This window comes from Stegostoma tigrinum, chromosome 20 (assembly GCF_030684315.1).
Source record: "Stegostoma tigrinum isolate sSteTig4 chromosome 20, sSteTig4.hap1, whole genome shotgun sequence".
NCBI classification, from domain to species: Eukaryota; Metazoa; Chordata; class Chondrichthyes; order Orectolobiformes; family Stegostomatidae; genus Stegostoma; species Stegostoma tigrinum.
The window spans coordinates 47,875,728-47,887,785 of NC_081373.1; positions in this window are offsets into that span (position 1 = coordinate 47,875,728).

The following is a 12,058-nucleotide window of genomic DNA, read 5'->3' on the forward strand; positions in this document are numbered from 1 at the left end:
ACAGGACTGAGCAGGTTCTCATCACCACAGATATGTTTACCAAGTTCTGGCAAGCCATTCCCAGCCATGCCCAAAAGGCTTGAGCAATAGCCGACGTATTAGAGTGTGATTGGTTTGTCTCTTTCAGTGTTACATGCCAGTTTTGCTGTGATCAGGGACATAACTTTGAGAATAAAATCCTACGGGAGCTTTGCAAGGTCCATGACATTTCAAAGAGTCACGGAAGTCTGTATCATTCTGAGGGTAATGGACAGTGCAAACAATTCTCTCCATGGCTGCCTGTATAGCTTGACTCCTGCAAGTAAACAAAATTGGCGTGAGTAATTTATGGAACTGGTTTATGCTTTCAATAGCACTCATTGACAGGCTATTCCTGACACCATCGCTGTTTTGGCTAGGACTCCGTTTTTCCTATGGATCAGCTCCCGGAGCTCTGCATGCCCTCTGATAGCCCAGTTCAATGAGTGGCTAATAGAGCATCACATGAGGCTAAGCCAGCCGTTTGAGATGGCCAAGAGAGAAACACTGAAAATAAAAACATTGAGCAGTTGGATGGTTATTCGGAATGATCTTTCAAAGGTGCAAAGGTATTCCTTGAAAACCAGAATATCAGGCATTCATATAAGCTACAGGATGCGTGGGGCCCTGGATCCCACAGATTTATTAAGCGGCTGGACACTGGTTACCACACTAAGGTTTTTAAACTGGTGGCTACTGGGCAACCTCAGCAAATTACTCACAGACAGGAGTTGCTGATGGCCAGAGGTCTAGTGGATGACATGGAGACAAACAGCTCGCTCAGTGTTACCATGAACCCCTGAGATGTCAGTGTGTGATGGGCTTAAGAGATGTGAAGATGGGTAGCGATGAAGAATTCTAGAGTGACCTATGTGTGTTGTGAATCCATGGGATGTGAGGAAGCCTAATTCCACTCTGGGAAATGGCACAGGGATAACCTGTCGAGAGGTTGGAAACTGAACCAACAAGTGGCACTGATCATACAACTCCTGGCAACAAAACTCCAGTAGTGTTGATCGGCCACAAAGCCTGGATTCTTTGGAAGTAAAGTGCTGAGAAGATACTGTTGATGTATCATCCCAACCCTTACTAGTTCAAAGATTCATAATACAAAAGCAGAATGATGCCACCTATGTTTACCAGAACATTTTCCCTATCATGGCCCAACTGTATCTGCGAATCATGAAAATACTTAGCAAACAGTCATTGCATGCTGTGTGTAATTTCTGGGACAGCAAGTCTTAAATAGAGAAAGGTGTAAAGGAGCCTCCAGTAGCAGGTGGCGATGTTGAAATAGGTCACTGGGCAAGGCAGCTGGTGGTGTTGCGTCAGGACCTCCAGTAACCATGATGGTGATGTGAGAGGCAACTCAACCTCTCTAGGATAAAGACTAGGTAACCCAAAGGATTCCCTCAACCAGACATATACCACGGGCTTGATTTCAGATGTACACTGTGTTTTTGTTTCACCTTAATTTATTTTCACATTAGTAACAGCCTGATGCCAGTTGAAGTAAAAATCTCTACTTCTCGAGTATTGGGCTGTTGGTGTGTTCAAATCACATGATACAGCTACCTGGATGTTATCCAGCTCTTACTATGGTCTCTGAGGAGATATAAATGATACTGAACATTGTGCAGTCAGTGGCGAACATCCCCAGTTCTGAACTCAGGATGAAGATCATTGAGAAAACCATTGAAAATGTTTGGGCATAGGGCCCAAACTTGAAGAACTCCTGTAGTGATGCCCTAGCTCTGTGAAAATCCTTCAACCGTATTCATCTTCATTCATGCTAGGTGTGACTCCAAGAGTGGAGTATGTTTCCCGACATTTCCACCGACTTTAGTTTTGCTTGGGCTCTTTGATGCCTCTTTAGGTCCAGTGCAGCCAGGATGTCAAAATCCTAATATCGCTTTTAACATAGAACATAGAACATAGAACATAGAACAGTACAGCACAGAACAGGCCCTTCAGCCCACGATGTTGTGCCGACCATTGATCCTCATGTATGCACCCTCAAATTTCTGTGACCATATGTATGTCCAGCGGTCTCTTAAATGACCCCAATGACCTTGCTTCCACAACTGCTGCTGGCAACGCATTCCATGCTCTCACAACTCTCTGTGTAAAGACCCCGCCTCTGACATCCCCTCTATACTTTCCTCCAACCAGCTTAAAACTATGACCCCTCATGCTAGCCATTTCTGCCCTGGGAAATAGTCTCTGGCTATCAACTCTATCTATGCCTCTCATTATCTTGTATACCTCAATTGGGTCCCCTCTCCTCCTCCTTTTCTCCAATGAAAAGAGACCGAGCTCAGTCAACCTCTCTTCATAAGATAAGCCCTCCAGTCCAGGCAGCATCCTGGTAAACCTTCTCTGAACCCGCTCCAAAGCATCCACATCTTTCCTAGAATAGGGCAACCAGAACTGGACGCAGTATTCCAAGTGCGGTCTAACCAAAGTTTTATAGAGCTGCAACAAGATCTCACGACTCTTAAACTCAATCCCTCTGTTAATGAAAGCCAAAACACCATATGCTTTCTTAACAACCCTGTCCACTTGGGTGGCCATTTTAAGGGATCTATGTATCTGCACACCAAGATCCCTCTGTTCCTCCACACTGCCAAGAATCCTATCCTTAATCCTGTACTCAGCTTTCAAATTCGACCTTCCAAAATGCATCACCTCACATTTATCCAGGTTGAACTCCATCTGCCACCTCTCAGCCCATCTCTGCATCCTGTCAATGTCCCGCTGCAGCCTACAACAGCCCTCTCTACTGTCAATGACCCCTCCGACCTTTGTGTCATCTGCAAACTTGCTGACCCATCCTTCGATCCCCTCATCCAAGTCATTAATAAAAATTACAAACAGTAGAGGCCCAAGGACAGAGCCCTGTGGAACCCCACTCACCACTGACTTCCAGGCAGAATATTTTCCTTCTACTACCACTCGCTGTATTCTGTTGGCCAGCCAATTCTGTATCCAGGCAGCTAAGTTCCCCCGTATCCCATTTCTCCTGACCTTCTGAATGAGCCTACCATGGGGAACCTTATCAAATGCCTTACTGAAGTCCATATACAGCACATCCATAGCTCGACCCTCATCAACTTTTCTAGTCACATCCTCAAAAAACTCGATAAGGTTTGTGAGGCATGACCTACCCCTCACAAAGCCGTGTTGACTGTATTTGATCAAGCCATGCTCTTCCAGATGGTCATAAATCCTATCCCTCAGAATCCTTTCTAACACCTTGCAGACGACAGACGTGAGACTTACTGGTCTGTAATTGCCGGGGATTTCCCTATTTCCTTTCTTGAAGAGAGGAATTACATTTGCCTCTCTCCAGTCCTCAGGTACGACTCCAGTGGAGAGCGAGGATGCAAAGATCTTCGCAAGTGGCGAAGCAATTGCATTTCTCACTTCCCAAAGCAGTCGAGGACAAATCTGGTCCGGGCCTGGCGACTTGTCAATCTTAATGTTTGACAAAATTTTCAGCACATCACCTTCCTCTATCTCTATCCATTCCAGCATGCACACCTGCTCTTCAAAGGTTTCATTCACTACAAAGTTCGTTTCTTTCGTAAAGACAGAAGCAAAAAACTCATTTAGGGCTTCCCCTACCTGCTCAGACTCCACACACAAGTTCCCTATGCTATCCCTGATCGGCCCTACTCTTTCTTTGACCATTCTCTTATTCCTCACATAAGTGTAAAATGCCTTTGTGTTTTCCCTGATTCGTTCTGCCAAGCCTTTCTCGTGCCCCCTCCTGGCTCTCCTCAGACCATTTTTGAGCTCCTTCCTTGCCTGCGTGTAATCCTTTCTAGCTGAACTTGACCCTAGCTTCCTCCACCTTATGTAAGCTACCTTCTTCCTTTTCACAAGAAGCTCCACCGCTCTCGTCATCCAAGGTTCCTTTATCTTACCCCTTCCTGCCTGTCTCAGAGGGACATATTTACTCATCACTCGCAACAACTGTTCCTTAAACAGTCTCCACATGTCTATAGTTCCCTTACCATGGAACAATTGCTCCCAGTCCATCCTTCCTAACTCATGTCTAATCGCGTCATAGTTTCCACTTCCCCAATTAAATTCCCCAACTTGCCAGCAGATCAATTTGAAATCACAGAAAATAATTTTTAAAAGATCTCATATGACCATAATAAGACATAGGAACAGAAATTAGGCCATTTGGCCCATCGTGTCTGTTCCGCCTTTCAATTATGGCCAATAAGTTCCTCAACTCCATTCTCCCACGTTCTCCCCATAATCCTTGATCCCCTTGATTATCAAGAACCTATCTATCTATCTATCTATCTATCTATCTATCGATCTATCTATCTATTCTAAATGGTTTATCAGCTTTATTGATACACTGGTCAATTCAGTGAAAAGTAATTCTGGATATGTAAGCCATTTAAAATGCGCCTCTCACTAAATAGAGATGGGGACAATTTGAAAAGTCTTTTGTAATGATGCCTATCAGTGGAAACACATAATATCAACTTGAAGATGAGCCAGTTTCATGGATGGAATCTGATTAATTGAATCTTGAATCAATGTTAAAAACCATAGAAAATTCCAAGATTTTACAATTGCCAGATATTTTGCTCTTGTTCACCCAATTCCACCAAATTGCATTGGTTTAACAAAGAAAATCCCAAACTGTCTGAAGAAACATTCTGAAGATGGGTCATCAGAACTGAAACGCTAACTCTGTTTTCTCTTCAGATGTTGCCAGACCTGCTGATGTTTTCAAGTAATTTCTGTTTGTGTTTCTGATTTTCAGCATCCAAAGTTGTTTGGTTTTTCTCAACCCCTTCATCTCCATTCACTTCGGCAGGTCTTCAACTCACACTGATCTTCTGGTAAACAGTCTCCTAAACTGTCTTTTCCATCTGAATCTGACCCTACCCATTTTGGCTGCAGATCGGGCATTTGTTAGTAGTTTTAATCTAAGTGGAGTATGTGCAGCAACACTGTTAAGGGCCAACTGGCCTACTGGTGTGCGTTGAATGCTATGTGTAAATATAATTCAATGCACTGAATCAGGACAAGCAGCATTCAGCTGGAGATCGCAGTTTGACTTAAGTTATGGCATATTACAAAGGACATTTGGCATAGTTACAGGTTATTTGGTCTAGTTAAATAGTCGAATCTGATATTTGATCTACAGGGGTATCTTCACAACTAACTTCATTTCACAATGTTAAAATATCTGTTATTCTTTTCATTGCCATGTTCTTATTGAACTTTCCCTCAAGTTTCATATTCTAATAGCTCTAGGTAAATATATTTCTCATAATTTCCTTATTGATGATATGAATAAGCATAATGATTCGTGAAACCCAGTACTGGGCTCCTCCGCAAGTGGAAAGATCTGCTCTATTGAAACCCTTCATAATTATAAGGAGCCCCACCAGCTTGCCTTTCGGCCCTTGATTTTCCAGATCAAAGAATCTGATCTGTTCAGTCTCAATATTTCAGATCGAAGTTTATTGACTACAATCCCAATAATTGTAGAATTGCTGTCTGTAGTCCACTATTGTCAGCAATTTATGACCTAGCTAAATCTATATTGGATTTTGAAAACCAACGTTATATCATTTATGAAGTAGCTTCTGCACTAATGTTGTCTTTGTCTGAGTGGTGGTAATGGGCACAAAAAAATTACCAGCAGTCAAGGTATTCCCTTTATAGTTACTCGAAAATAAATTGGAAACCACTAGAATTATCTTCAAGAGGATGGGATAAATCCATAAAGCTGGTTGAAGGTACTTATTAGCACATGAATCAAAGAGCTAGGTTGTACATGATGCTCGATCTATAATTTAGCAATGAGCTGGAAATGGTTGGCAAGATAGATGCAGTGAGACATTAAGACATAAGTAATAATAAGATAAATCTATTATTCAGTGGGGTTGAAAGATAAACAATAAAAGAAAACAGAACACAAACCCATAGTGAGAACAGCAAGCAGGCATTTTATACATACAAAGACAACAAAGAATAGATTGCTTTAATGAAGTGTGGAATATATAATAAAAATTTAACTGGTTAATTATTTAAACACATGCAAGGAGAGGTATTGAAACATTAAGCACATCACTTTGTGCAATGAATGGGCTTTGGGTGAGTGAGAATCTCACCAGTACTTCAATACAAACGCATTTTAAAGAAACAAGTAAATCTGAAAGAAGGATAATTACTTGAGGACAGCCTCACATAATTTTGAGTAAATTAGATTCGCTCTGCTCTGTCAGGTAGAATTTGAGGTGGTGAAATAGAGAAAGCTGGCCTTGGTTCCAGAAGACAATATCTGTAAGTGAACACATTGGGCTGGGTTTTCAAGGCAACTTGAAGAAGTGACTCAAGATAGGTGCCCTGAAAATTTGAAGCTGGATGGTGTGTCACCTTCAAGGTGCCAATGTTGATATCATCAATAATCATCAAGGAATGTTGGGAACCCTACTCACCTTCTAAGTTCAGCCAATTAGTTTTTAAAAATTCATTAATAACATTTTAGGGTTTCAAATACAAATTTATAACAGCACACACAGATCAGCCTTGCCTCCAGAAACAGGTTATCTAAAGGAAGGTGGTCCTGAGTGGGAAACCAACCATGGCTGTGCCAGGTCATCACCACAGCTCTACAAAGAGGTCTTAGCTAAACGTGAGACTGGGCAATTGGTAAGGTATGTCACTGCCACTGAACAAGTGGCAGAAAAAGTGGCATTCAGTATCCAGACTTTGAATGGGGTCAGCATACCCTGCCATTGCATGGGCAGAGGAACAAGGAATCAAGGATGCTCAAGAAAATTGGTTGGCCATCCCCCTTGCTGGCACTTGAATAAGCTTTTCAAATTTTGGGCCCAGTGGCATTGAGAAACAACACTCTTCTCAGAAAGGGAAGTCCAAGAATGACAAGGATGTGGGAGAGGAACAGAGATCTGGAAGGCAATGGGTGTCAAACTAACAACAGAGGATTGACTGCAGAAGACGGTACCTCCTGGAGATAACTGACAACCCATGCAGCAGGTGATTGCAAATCTCCAGCAGATGACAGAAACAACTCTGTGCTCATAGCTGAAGACCCCACTCATTGTTGCACTGGGTGGCAGACCTGACTAGTAGATGTCAACATCATTGTAGCCTTCTGACGTTTCAAGCATGAGCTACAGGCCAGAAAGGCAATCTGCAAAAAGCAGCAAATCACTTCATTTTGAATGTCACTGTTCTTTCTTGGCCAAAGTTGAACATTACTTTCATTTCACAAAGGACATGGTCTTGCAGTAGTAGGGGGATTTTAGATTTTGTCTTCATTTTCGGATTATCCAAGTTGCAAAGCATCAATGATTGCACCCTTAATGCACCCAGTGGTTAGCCAGTGAGACCCATCAATAAGGAGGGTTTTCACTATATCAATGTCCACCTATGCCAGACCACGACAAATATTTCCTCCATGTCAGTATTCTCTTTTCTGCCAGCTGCCAAGTTTCCTTCATCCTCTGCCAAGCAAAGCTCTCTCAGATCTTCACTGCACCATGCATGGATGAATTCTAGGGGCAAGAGATATTCCTTGAAGAAATTGCTTCTCGCCCCTCTATGAGAATGCCAGGCAGAGTAATGGAGACAGTAAAGCCAATGTGGTCTTCTAAGCATTGAAAGTCACTGAGCAAGGTGTGGACTTGTTGGGCCAAAGGGCCTGTTTCCACACTGTAGGGATTCTATGATAAAAAAAGTCCCAGAGGATGGTAATACTGAACTAGTCAGATCCCAGAGTGGAATCAAAGTTTTATCTTGGCAATTTGGTTATTGTGGTGATCAATCACTGAACAGATTCACAAGAGGCTGCCAATGTATTTTTAAAGAAAGAGCATCTAAAATTATTATGCACGCAAGGGAAAAACAAAAATTATTTTACATTATGTAAGAACCATTTGAACCTTTCTTCATACAAATATCAAGAAATAAAGATTCAATCCCTTTAGTCTCACAGCAATATTACAGGTAGCCAAATCTCATTGTTTTCACTTTGAAATTCTCTGTTCAGTTGATACATCTGTTGTTTTTGTTTTCAGCATATTTCTATATGCTATCTTTGTTAATTAATTTCTGTTCATAACAACATGAGAAAAAAACAGCTAATACAGCTCAACTAGTTCTTAACTATCTCCTGTCTTGTATTTCAGGAGCTCCCTCTTATTGAGATTAAACAACTCAGGACTGCCTCGTTCCTGCCTTAACAGTTCTTGAGACTGTGAAACTGCAAAGCTGCCCTTTCAGGTATTTTTATCCCTGAATGATCTGCTTTTATCTGAAAGATACCAACACGCACATTGCCCTTCTGAATTTCCTGCAAGAAAAGTGTTTCTGTCTCAGACTTCCCGTGGCCAGGATACCTTGTTGCGATGCACCAGCCCAGTTATTATTGACCCTATTTTACTCATTGCTTCTAAAATACTAAATTATCCACCTCAAAACTTTTTGTTTTTCTTTAAAAAAAGCTCAGTTAAATGCATATAAATAAATTTCCAGACACCGCTCATAGAACTCAAAATGAAACTAAATCCTTCCCTTTGAAACTATGCAATAAATGAACATAAATCAAACTTAAACTCTATGTGCTTCTGTTCACTTTGTGGCACAAGTTTCAAACTTTAATAACAACAGGTTATGAAGCTTCATCAAAAAGTAGTCAAAATGACTGAAGATATGAATTTTGTGCATGGCCTGATTGGATGATGCCTTTCAATGCTCTTCTGTATTGGTCTTGTTCACTGTTGCTCTCTACATAAGAGCATGGATTGCGGACTCTGGAACTGCAGAAAAGATGCCTTGTTTGCCCCTCCACAAATATAAAACATCACCCTTCTCCAGATTGAATTCCATTTGCCATTTTCCCACCCATTCAACAAAACTTGCAGCCAATAGCCATTGTCTTCACCATCAACTGCGCTCAAGTGAACAACCTACACAAATACGCTACAATCATCATGGACTTCATTAGCAAGTGCATGGAGGACTGCGTGCCAAAGAGGCCAATCCGGGTGTTCCCCAATCGGAAAATCTTGGGTGAACCGAGAAATCCACGGCCTACAGAAGCCCAGGGCATGCAACATTCAAGTCAGACAACGCAGGCCTGTACAGAAAATCCAGATATGACCTCTGCAAAACCATCAGAGATGCCAAGGGGCAGTGCCAGGCTAAGTTAGAGCCCAAACTAATGTACGGCCACCCACTGCCTCTGGCAAGGCCTCCACGACATAACAAGATGCTAAATGAAGCAGAGCAAGACAGTGGACAAAAACACATCCTTCCCCGATGGGCTCAATGCTTTCTGCGTTTGGTTTGAGCAGAATGCCAGTGGCACAGTGTCACCTGCCCCAACATGCATCTATTCCCTCCGTCATTGCTACAGACGTCAGATCGGTCTTCCTGGGAGTCAACCTAAGGAAGGCAAGAGGCTCGCATTGAATCCCGAGCCATGCACTTAGATCCTATGCAGACCGGCTTGTAGAGGTATTCATTGACAAGCTGAAGTCCCCACTTGCTTCAAGAAGTCAACCATTATCCCAGTACCAAAGAAAGTGCCTGGCAGCTCTGAAAATCACAAAGTGCTTCAAGAGGCTGGTCATGGCCCACCGTAACTCTAGATAGCAAAGTGTGGAGCTGGGTGAACACAGCAGGCCAAGCAGCATCTTAGGAGCACAAAAGCTGACCTTTCGGGATTAGACCTTTCATCAGATGAAGGGTCTAGGCCCAAAACGCCAGCTAGTGTGCTCCTAAGATGCTGCTTGGCTTGCTGTGTTCATTCAGCTCCACATTTCGTTATCTCGGTTTCTCCCATTATTTCTGATCACAATTTTAACCTCACCGTAACTCTAGCCTGCCAACATGTCTTGATCCCCTCCAATTTTCTAACTGACAAAACAGGCTCATAGCAGACGCCATTTCGCTAATCCTACACTCAGATATGGAACATCTGAATAGCAAGGACGCCTACGTCAGATTCCTACTCATCAATAACAGCTCCGCCTTCATCACCATAATCCCCACCAGACTGATCTCAAAACTCTGAGACCTAGGCGTCGGCTCCACCCTCTGGAACTGGATCCTCTGCTTCTGTTCCCACGGACCACAATCCGTGAAGATAGAGAACTGCACCTCGTCCACAATAATCCTCAGTACTGGACATGACAAGGACATTATTTCACCTCCCTACAGTCCTCCCTGTACACCCACAACTTTGCAGCCAAATTCCAGATGAACGCCATTTACAAGTTTGTTGACGATACCACCCTGGTAGGATGGATATCAAAAAATGATGAGTCAGCATACAGAAAGGGGATGGAGGGTTTGGTGTCATTGTGCTAAGATAACAACCTCAGTCTCCATGTCAGCAAAACAAAGAACTGATCATTGACTTCAGGAAGAAAGGAGGAGGACACACATCCATCTACATCAATGGAGCTGAGGTGGAGAGGGTAGAGAGCACCAAGTTCCAGGAGTGATGATAACTGACAACCTGTCCTGGACTTCCCATGTAGATGTGATAGTCAAGGAGGCACAACAATGCCTCTTCTTCCTCAGGCAGCTTTGGAAACTTCATATGTCCATAAGGTCCCTCACCAACTTCTACAGATGCACCGTTGAAAGCATTCTATCCAGGTGCATAACAGCCTGATGGCTGGCGTGGGATGTCTAAATAAGTGCTACAATTCATCTAAACCTCATGCATTCTTGCCTCATTGACTCTAAGTAGTCAATTATTCCAATTCCATCTCATGAAATCTGAATCTAAATCAACTTCCCATTGGAGATAGGTTTCTGTCCTTAGAACAAAATTAGTTTCTGTTTCCCACGATTGTAGCAAAAAAGTTGGCTAATTATGACTTTCACGGTAGATATGCCTCTGTCCCCTTATTTAGAATTGTGAAAATTTCACCAAAAAAAAATTTGTTTTTTATACAGTAAGATCCAGATGCTGGAGGTGGGGATGTTTACAGTTGCTTTTCTTCGAGTTGGTGATGCAGGCTGGATCCTCGGCAGGAAAGGTGAGGATGTCAGATTCTGCGAGAGGATGACTTTGGAGAACATGGAGTTTTACTCAGGTTAAGGCAGGAGAAATCCATCTTAGTCAATTATGGCTCCATCAGTCGACTCTCAATTTTCATTCAAGTGATGGAAGCTATCACTGACAGTGCTATCAAGCAACACTCGATCAGCAGCAACCTGCTCACTTACATTGAGTTTGGGTTCCATCAGGGCCGCTCAGCTTCTGACCTCTTTAAATCCTTGTATCAAAACAGGGACCAAAGATCTGAACTCAAGAGGTGAGCTCTTACATCAAGGCTGCACATATGTGGCATGAAGGAGTTCTGACAAAACTAATATCAATGGAAATCAGGATGTCATGGACCTGACCAGACTCACTCAAAATATTTTAAGAACGTAGCCTAGACCCTAATTTTATTTTTATTTTAAAAGGCAAATGTAACATGCTGTGTTCAAGATGCAATTTGATTGGTCAAACTACTCCATTTTAAGCAAAAATACAATTTATTCAAACACTACAGTTAAAATACGGCAAAAGAAAGAAGAAATTTGAATAACAACTGTATTGGAAAACTTTACAGAATAATAGATACAGCAATAATTACTAATTAACTGTTCCAATATAGTAACATCTCCTGAGCACACCCCTCAGCAAGAAGGCAAATTCAGAAGATCGATTTTCTCATAAGCATTGCCTACAGTAAGAAGAGAAAATCTGGTTTCTGGCTGTACCTAAGAGAGAGGGTAAAATAGCTTCTATTTCTTTAAGACTCCAGCAGCTTCTGCTGAATCTAGAAGCTGAGAGCTGGTCACTCCCATTCAGGCTGCTTCTATTGTTCCAACTTTAAAAAAAACTCCAGACCTCACAAGCTGTTAACATTACCACAGACTGCTCAACACCTCTCATTCAATCTCTGTCTTAAAAGCAACAACGACAAAATCCTTCATTTAAAGCTACAGCATGATCACAGGGAGAAAT